The 7,541-nt window shown below is 52.0% G+C and overlaps 1 long non-coding RNA gene across 1 annotated transcript; it reads right to left on the reverse strand.

The window, feature by feature from the left end:
* Positions 1-4,366: 4,366 nt before the first annotated feature.
* On the reverse strand, positions 4,367-6,190 carry LOC129392626 (uncharacterized). Its single transcript, XR_008618823.1, has 3 exons — positions 6,035-6,190; positions 5,762-5,832; positions 4,367-5,358 (listed from the first exon to the last, which is right to left on the reverse strand). It is a non-coding gene; the product is annotated as an uncharacterized lncRNA (long non-coding RNA).
* Positions 6,191-7,541: the final 1,351 nt, after the last annotated feature.

Raw genomic sequence — 7,541 nt, forward strand, 5'->3', positions numbered from 1 at the left:
GGTCCAGATGAAACATCCCTCGGCAGCTAAGTCACCTTGCAGACCCTCTCAATACACGTCTCCTGGTGCATTTGAAATCTTCAGTTCCACACACCCTTATTAGGTGCCAAGCGCTGTGCTGGGCACCGAGCTGGGGCCCCGGAGACCACACGCATGAGAAAAACTCCCCAGTGACTGAGAAGGCAGGGGCTGCGTCCAGGGCAGGGAGGGGCCCGTTCAGCGCGACCCGAGGGGACTCGCCTGGCGGAGGACACCCCTGCACGTCCCTGGAGCCGTCGTCTTCCTGACTTGGCTAAACTCAACAGGATTTCCAAGCAGCTCCTCTTGTGTGGAGCGAGGCTCCCTGCCTGCTGGCACCATCAGCTTATCTTTAGAGGCTGGAGGAGCTGCCAGAAGAGAGCTCCCCTCTGTGTCGAGTTACACCCTGGCTTTGCCACTTAACAGCTGCCCTGCGTGAACCAGTCCCTCTCCTGCCCCTGCTCTCCATCTGCTCCGGGCATGGGTCTTTGGGAACGAAAGTTTCCTTAGCTGTCAGGGCGGAACCTGGCAGCCTCCTTTCTCCTACGTCTGAGAGGAGGCTCGGTGCCAGGACCTGAGCTCTAAGGATGGAAAAGATACTCCGCCTCCCTCCAGATGCCCCCAGCCAGGTGGGAAGGCAGACTCCTAGACACCTAGTGCAGCGGCTTTGTCCCCGGACAGAACACACACCCTGGAGGGGCGGTGGGGGCAGAGGCGTCCTGGGGGGGCGGTGAAGCCAGGCTGGGGCTGAACTGCTCCTCCTGCAGGGGTGCATGCTGACTGGGTCAGGGGTCCACCTCCACCTCTGCCCCAGGGCCTGCACCCCAGCCTTGGCTCCGTTTACGTTCCAGCTAAGTGTGCCAGCCATTGTGCTGAGAGCAGTCTGCAGGGTCTCCCGCCAATGATTATTATAATCCATGCCCCTGATCTAAGAGGCCACCTGCTAAAAGATGTACCTGCAATTGCAAAAGAGCCTGAGGGGAGGGGATAGACCAGATGCAATTACAAGATTCATTAGAATTTCACACATACTATCGTGTGTGTGTGGGTGGGGGTTGGGGGGCAGCTTAGAATCAAGGAGATGTAGTGAATGAAGATGACGCATGAGGCAAACCGTACCTCAGAGTGTGCAGTGCAGCGGTTCTCAAAGTGTGATCCAAGGGCACCCCAGGGGTTCCCCAAGACCTTTTCAAAGGATCTGCAGATCAATACTATTTCCATAATAATAGTAAGACATTCTTTGCTTTCATTGTTCTAGTTCGCTCCTGAAGGTACAGTGGAGTTTTCCAGATGTGGGCACTATTATAATAAATGCAGAAGCAGGTATGTAAATCCTCGATCAAGCCAGACATTAAAGATATTTGCAAACAATGTAAAAGAATGCCTGCCACTCTTCTCACTAGATTTGTTTTATTTTAGAAAATATAAGGGTTTTTTTTTTCATGTAAAATGTTATGATGTAAAGGACTTACTATTTTTAAGTTCATTAATAAAAATATCTCTGAAATTTGGAAGTTTTAATTTTGAATACAATATATTGATAAATATAACCCCCATACACAGAGTATCTCTGGCGTCCTCAATAATTTTTAACAGTGGAAGGGGTCCTGAGACCACAAAGTTTGAGGATGCTGGTCTAGAGCCAGCCCTGCCAAGCATGGAAGCTACTGAGGTGTCAGGTGGGGACGCCGCAGACAGCTCTGAACTTGGAGCAGGAGACAGGGCTCGTGGCAGGCTCTGCAGCACCAGGCCCACGTGGCTCTGGGCAAATCCCATGGTTCCTCTGGACTCCCATCTCCCCTCCCTGCCGGGGGAAAAGGTAAATCCAGCCCGCTCCAGAGGCAGCAGGACCCAAGAGGAGGCCTCATGTGGGGAGGGGAGCTGTGGCTTCGGAGCTGCAAGCGCTGTGCAAATACCGGCTTCATCATCTTTCACATTGCTCCCCGGGCATCAGGGGCGTGTCACCAACAAGACGCCAAAACTACAGAAGCTGTGTCACTGGCAGGCAGGGAGTGGTTTCTTACGCCCACGCCCACGCACACCTATTGCGGGAAGCGCTCAGGTGCCGGCCTCCTTCTGGCCCCCAGCTCCGGCATAAGTCAGATGAGCCAGGTTTTCTGGCTTTGCAAGGTGGAGAGGGAGTGAGGGCAGAGGGCAGGCCAGGGGCGTTCCTCTCTGCTGGTCTTCAGTCCTGTTCCCAAGCAGGTGGAGCTGCGTCAGGTCTGGCAGCGAGAAGGACCCCACCCCGTCAGCTCCTGGGGTGGTTGAGCCCAGCCCGTGCCAGCCACCCTGTAACCCCAGGGTCCCTGGGCACGCGGGGCTGGACACACGGGCACGGAGGGCCGAGGATGGAAGGCGCTGTGGCTGACCGGCTGGGTGACCTTGGGCACGTCCCTTCTTCTTCCAGGGCCTCAGTCCACCAGCTGTGAAATGAGAGGGCTGGAGTCTGCTGTGGGGTCTGAAGCCTCCCGCGGGGGGACCTCACCCAGGCTTCTAAGGGCTTCTGCCTGAGGAAGGGGCCCAGGGACCAAGCCCCCAAGGCTGCCTGGCTCCACCTGGTACCACTCCCCTTCCTCACGCCAGCCAGGAGCCTTTTCGGGCCAGTCCTGCCCAAGACACCCCAAACCAGATATTGCAAACCTGGTATCCCAGGCTGAGTGGGAAGCGCGCGCGCGCGTGTGTGTGTGTGTGTGTGTGCGCGCAGTCCTGCCCAAGACACCCCAAACCAGATATTGCAAACCTGGTATCCCAGGCTGAGTGGGAAGCGCGCGCGCGTGTGTGTGTGTGTGCGCGTGCGTGTACCTACACTCCCTCTGCTTCCTGTGAGCACTTCCTTCCGTTGTGAGCCTTAGGTCACAGGATCGTGTATGACCCGCCTTCTCCTTCCCAGGAATTGGAGTCAAACGCCCAACTGCAGCAAAGCTGGCCCGAGGAGACCACAGCCGGATGGGGAAGGTTCTTTCCGAGGGGGACAGCGTCCCGCAGGGCCAGACCACACACGCCCCCTGGGCTGCACACACAGGCAGGGGAGGGACTCGCCTGGCCCTGCTTTGCTCTTTTTCCTTCAGACTGTCTGGCCGATTCATATTTTCCAAAAGCGTTGGTGACCTCACCATCTCTTTATCCTGCCTGTGGTTGAGCTACAATTTGTTTTTCCAACTTCCTTCTACTCTTTCCAGCTGATTTAACTTTCCGCGCTCAGGGCCACATCACACACCAGAGACTCCCTCCAGGCCACAGTGGCAACACTGGTTCAGGCTGGGCTCTGAGTGGGGGACCCCCAGCCCTCTTTCCCCAGAGCTGAGCCCCGAGAAGGAGAAGGTAGGGCTGGGGGGAGGGGGCCCAGGGACCCGGTCTAAAATAAGGAGGGCTTAAAAACAACAACAACAACCAAAAACCAGACTTCCCTGGCGGTCCAGTGGTTAAGACTCCACGCTTCCACTGCAGGGGCTGTGGGTTCGATCCCTGGTCGGGGAAGTTCCGCGTGCCACGGGGTGCGGCCCAAAAAAATAATATAAAAAAAATAAAATAAAATAAAGTAACGAGGGCTTCTCCTGCTCAACCCCACACTCCCCACTGAATGGCTGTGGCCCCCCTCCCCTCCTACTGTCCACGCAGAGCTCATGTCCCCAGCCCGCCCCCTCTTTGCCAGGAAAACCCCTACTCTTCTGTCAGGACACAGCTGAGGCAGTGCCTGCTCTCAAAGCCCATTTGAGGCTCCCAGTTTGGGGTGGATGTCCTTCCCTCCCTGGTAGGGTCGAATCGTGTCCCTTGCAAATTCATACTGTCAAGTCCTAACCCCCAGTAACTCAGAACATGACTGTATTTGGAGAAAGGGCCTGAAAGAGGTAATTAGGGTGAAATGAGGTTGTGTGAATGGGCCCCAATCCAACATGATTGGTGTCTTTATAAGAAGAGGAGATGAGGTCACAGAGAACTCAGACAGAGGGACGACGCCATGAGGACACGGGGAGAAGACGGCCAACTACAAGCCAAAGGGGGACACTCAGGAGAACGCACCCCCGCCGACACCTTCATCTCAGACTTCGGGCCTCCATTTCTGCTGATTAGGCTCCCCCGCCATTTGCCATGGCAGCCCCAGGAGACTGCTATACCCCCTATGCTCTCCCGCCTCCCCGATTCCCTCCGTGCCAGAGAGCACCAGGTTGAAATGCTTCCTTTACCTTGACATCTCCTGCTCTGGATGGTGACTTCCCTGGAGAGGAATTCATCTCGCCATCAGTGCCTGGATGTCTAGGTATTCAGGGAATGCTTACTGGAGGAACTAAACTTTTCTTAAACCAAACACACACTTTCTACAGCTCCTAGGTTCATGGAAGAAACGAAGAGTGGGCCTGGGCACACAGACTCTTCAACCCTCTCGAAGGTTCCGGGGGCACCTGACAGTACCTTAGGCTCCATTTAACTGATGCTCTGCCGCTCCAGGTGCTGCCCACTGGTGCTGCCAGTTCTCGACTGCAGCGCCTCCCTGGTGTGCCCGCGTCATCGGGCCGCTACGGCTGCTTGTACCTGTCCCCCTGTCAGTCTGTTACATCCCCAAATCCACTTATGTCAGTTATGCTTGTTATTAAACATACATAAAATGATAAAATGTGGATTTAAAGAGTTGTTTCTCTGAATGCTAAATTAAATGCTTTGAAAAAGATTAATTCTAGGTGAGTTGCTTTAAATAGATTGCTGTTGAACTAAGCTTGGTGCCATAGCCAGTCTCCAGGAGGGCCCCCTTGGTGTTCACACCTTGTGTAAGCCTCTCCCACACTGAATCAAGACTGCCGCGTGAGGCCGAGAGACTACGGTGTGACACTCAGTGCCTTCTGAGGTGAGGTCACAGAAGGTATTGCAGCTTCTGCCTGGTTCCCTTGGGTCAGTTGCTCTGGAGGAAGCCGTCACACCATAAGGACACGCAAGCCTCTTGGAGAGGCCCACACGGAGAGGAGCTGAGGCCTCCCACCGCCGGCCGGCACCAGCCCCATGAGGGAGCAGATACGGACGTGGACCCTGCAGCACCCGGAACCTTCTCATGAGGGCAGCCCTGGTCACCGTCTGGAAGCAGCCTCATGAGAAAACTTGAGCAGACCTGAGTGGATGAAAAACATGTTGCCTGCCATTTCAGTTAACAAAGAACGTTACCGGGCTTCCCGGGTGGCGCAGTGGTTGAGAGTCCGCCTGCCGATGCAGGGGACACGGGTTCGCGCCCCGGTCCGGGAGGATCCCACGTGCCGCGGAGCGGCTGGGCCCGTGAGCCATGGCCGCTGAGCCTGCGCGTCCGGAACCTGTGCTCCGCAACGGGAGAGGCCACAGCAGTGAGAGGCCCGCGTACTGAAAAAAAAAAAAAAGAACGTTACCTTGGGACTTCCCTGGTGGCGCAGTGGTTAAGAATCCACCTGCCAATGCAGGGGACACGGGTTCGAGCCCTGGTCCAGGAAGATCCCACGTGCCACGGAGCAGCTAAGCCCGTGTGCCACAAATACTGAGCCTGCGCTCTAGATCCCGTGAGACACAACTACTGAGCCTGCGTGCCACAACTACTGAAGCCCACGTGCCTAGAGCCCGTGCTCCGCAACAAGAGAAGCCACGACAATGAGAAGCCCACACACCGCAACGAACAGTAGCACCCCTTCGCCACAACCAGAGAAAGCCCGCACGCAGCAACGAAGACCCAACGCAGCCATAAATGAATGAATGAATGAATGAATGAATGAATAAATAAAAAGAACATTACCTTCCATCAAGCCATCAGACGACGGTGCACCCTGGTGGGAATTCGGGACGGAGAAAAATAGGATACTGGCCCTAGATAGTTAAGATGCATATGAAAGGAATAATTTCAATGAGCCCTGACTCTTCCATCTGCCCATACCTAGAAAAGCACTACAATCATTAACTCGAGATGTCTGTTCTTTTTGCAATTAGCAGTAATCTTTTGATTACTTTTTTCTTTTCTTTTTTTTTTTTTACAGTGAAAATCTCTCATATGTCCTGGCTCCTTCCTTACCTCTTTGGCACCGTCCTTCAGAATTCTCTGAGAGGCTGTCTCCTGGGCTATGGTGCTTAGTAAGTTCCCCAAATAAAACATAACTAGAAACTTTTAGGTTTTTTGTTTTTTTTTTCCCAGTCAACACGTGAATAATCCAGTTGCTCCTGAATTGCTGGTCGCAGACACTGAGACAGAATGAACAATTCTCATTGCTTCCAAGCACTAAGTACTGAAGGGTTTTTTTTATGTAGCAGTAGGTAACCAGCACACACAGGGAAAAGAACCACAGAAAAAAGAACAGTCTAAACGGAGCCTGCACTCGGGTTGTTTCACAAATGGTTTTCAGTGTTTTTCAGATTTTAAAGAAGCAGGAAGTAGGAGTCATGACTAGCGCGGTGTGGGGGCTGCCGGTGTGAGAAGAGCCACTCGTGCTCCAACCACGTGACCCAGGCTCAGAGGAGGCTTTGCCCCGTCATCACAGTTGACTGATGAATGTACTCCTATATGATTTCACTTAAAAATGTTAAGATATGTTTGAATTTTTTTTTAGGCTGAAGAACAACTTTTGTTTATTAAGACTTAATAAGACATAATATATAATAATGAAAATAATCAAGAACTAATCATGTATGAAGAAAAAGGATTAGTACTGACTGATACACATAACTGAAAAGCCCAAGCATAACTCAAAAAAGCCCTAAAAAGTAGGCTGAAGAACAATTTTTATTAAGACTTAATAATGATATATAATAATGAAAATAATAATCAAGAACTAATAATGTATCAAGAAAAAGGATTGTTACTGACTGATACACATAACTGAAAAGCCCAAGCATGGCTAGATTCCAAGACTCAGATGGTGCTGTCAGGATTCCGCTTCCTTCCATCCCTCGGTCTAGCTCCCTTCCCTCTAGGGTTCACTTTCATACAGACTCGCCACACGTGGTAATAACAGTGGCATTCAGCAGCTCTAAGTTCAAATCCTACCAGCAGTAACTCTGAGACAAATAGCTTCTCTTTCTGAAGGGTTCCAGTATATTGACTAATTGGCCTGCTCCGGTTCAGGCACCAACCTCGGAACCAGTCTCTCTGGGCGGGGAAAGTGCGATGCATGGAACCCGGGCAGGGTCACGTCCCACAGTAACCACGCTGCTGATTTATAAAGGATTCATTTCCCCCAAGAACGTTTCAGATACTGTTGCCAGTTGAATAGGGTAGATTCTAGGAAGAAAAAAATAGCAGATATTCATTACTATTATCTTAAGAGCATAAGCACTTAACCGTATTTCTCAGATAAAGGAGTTTACTGAAATAGCTATGTGTGTGGTGGTTAAACTGTTACGTTAAAAAAGAGACATTGAGTGATTAAGTCTACACCAGTGTGTTCATGGAGGTAGGTCTCAAATGCCCACAGACAATGCTGAACACAAGAACAAATGCTCAACTTTGGTTTGTCACGATCATAATGAAGATAAAAAATATACAAAGGACCAAGAGCAGAGATATGAGGCCTAAAATCCATATC

This window comes from Physeter macrocephalus, chromosome 12 (genome assembly GCF_002837175.3).
Source record: "Physeter macrocephalus isolate SW-GA chromosome 12, ASM283717v5, whole genome shotgun sequence".
Taxonomy (NCBI): domain Eukaryota; kingdom Metazoa; phylum Chordata; class Mammalia; order Artiodactyla; family Physeteridae; genus Physeter; species Physeter macrocephalus.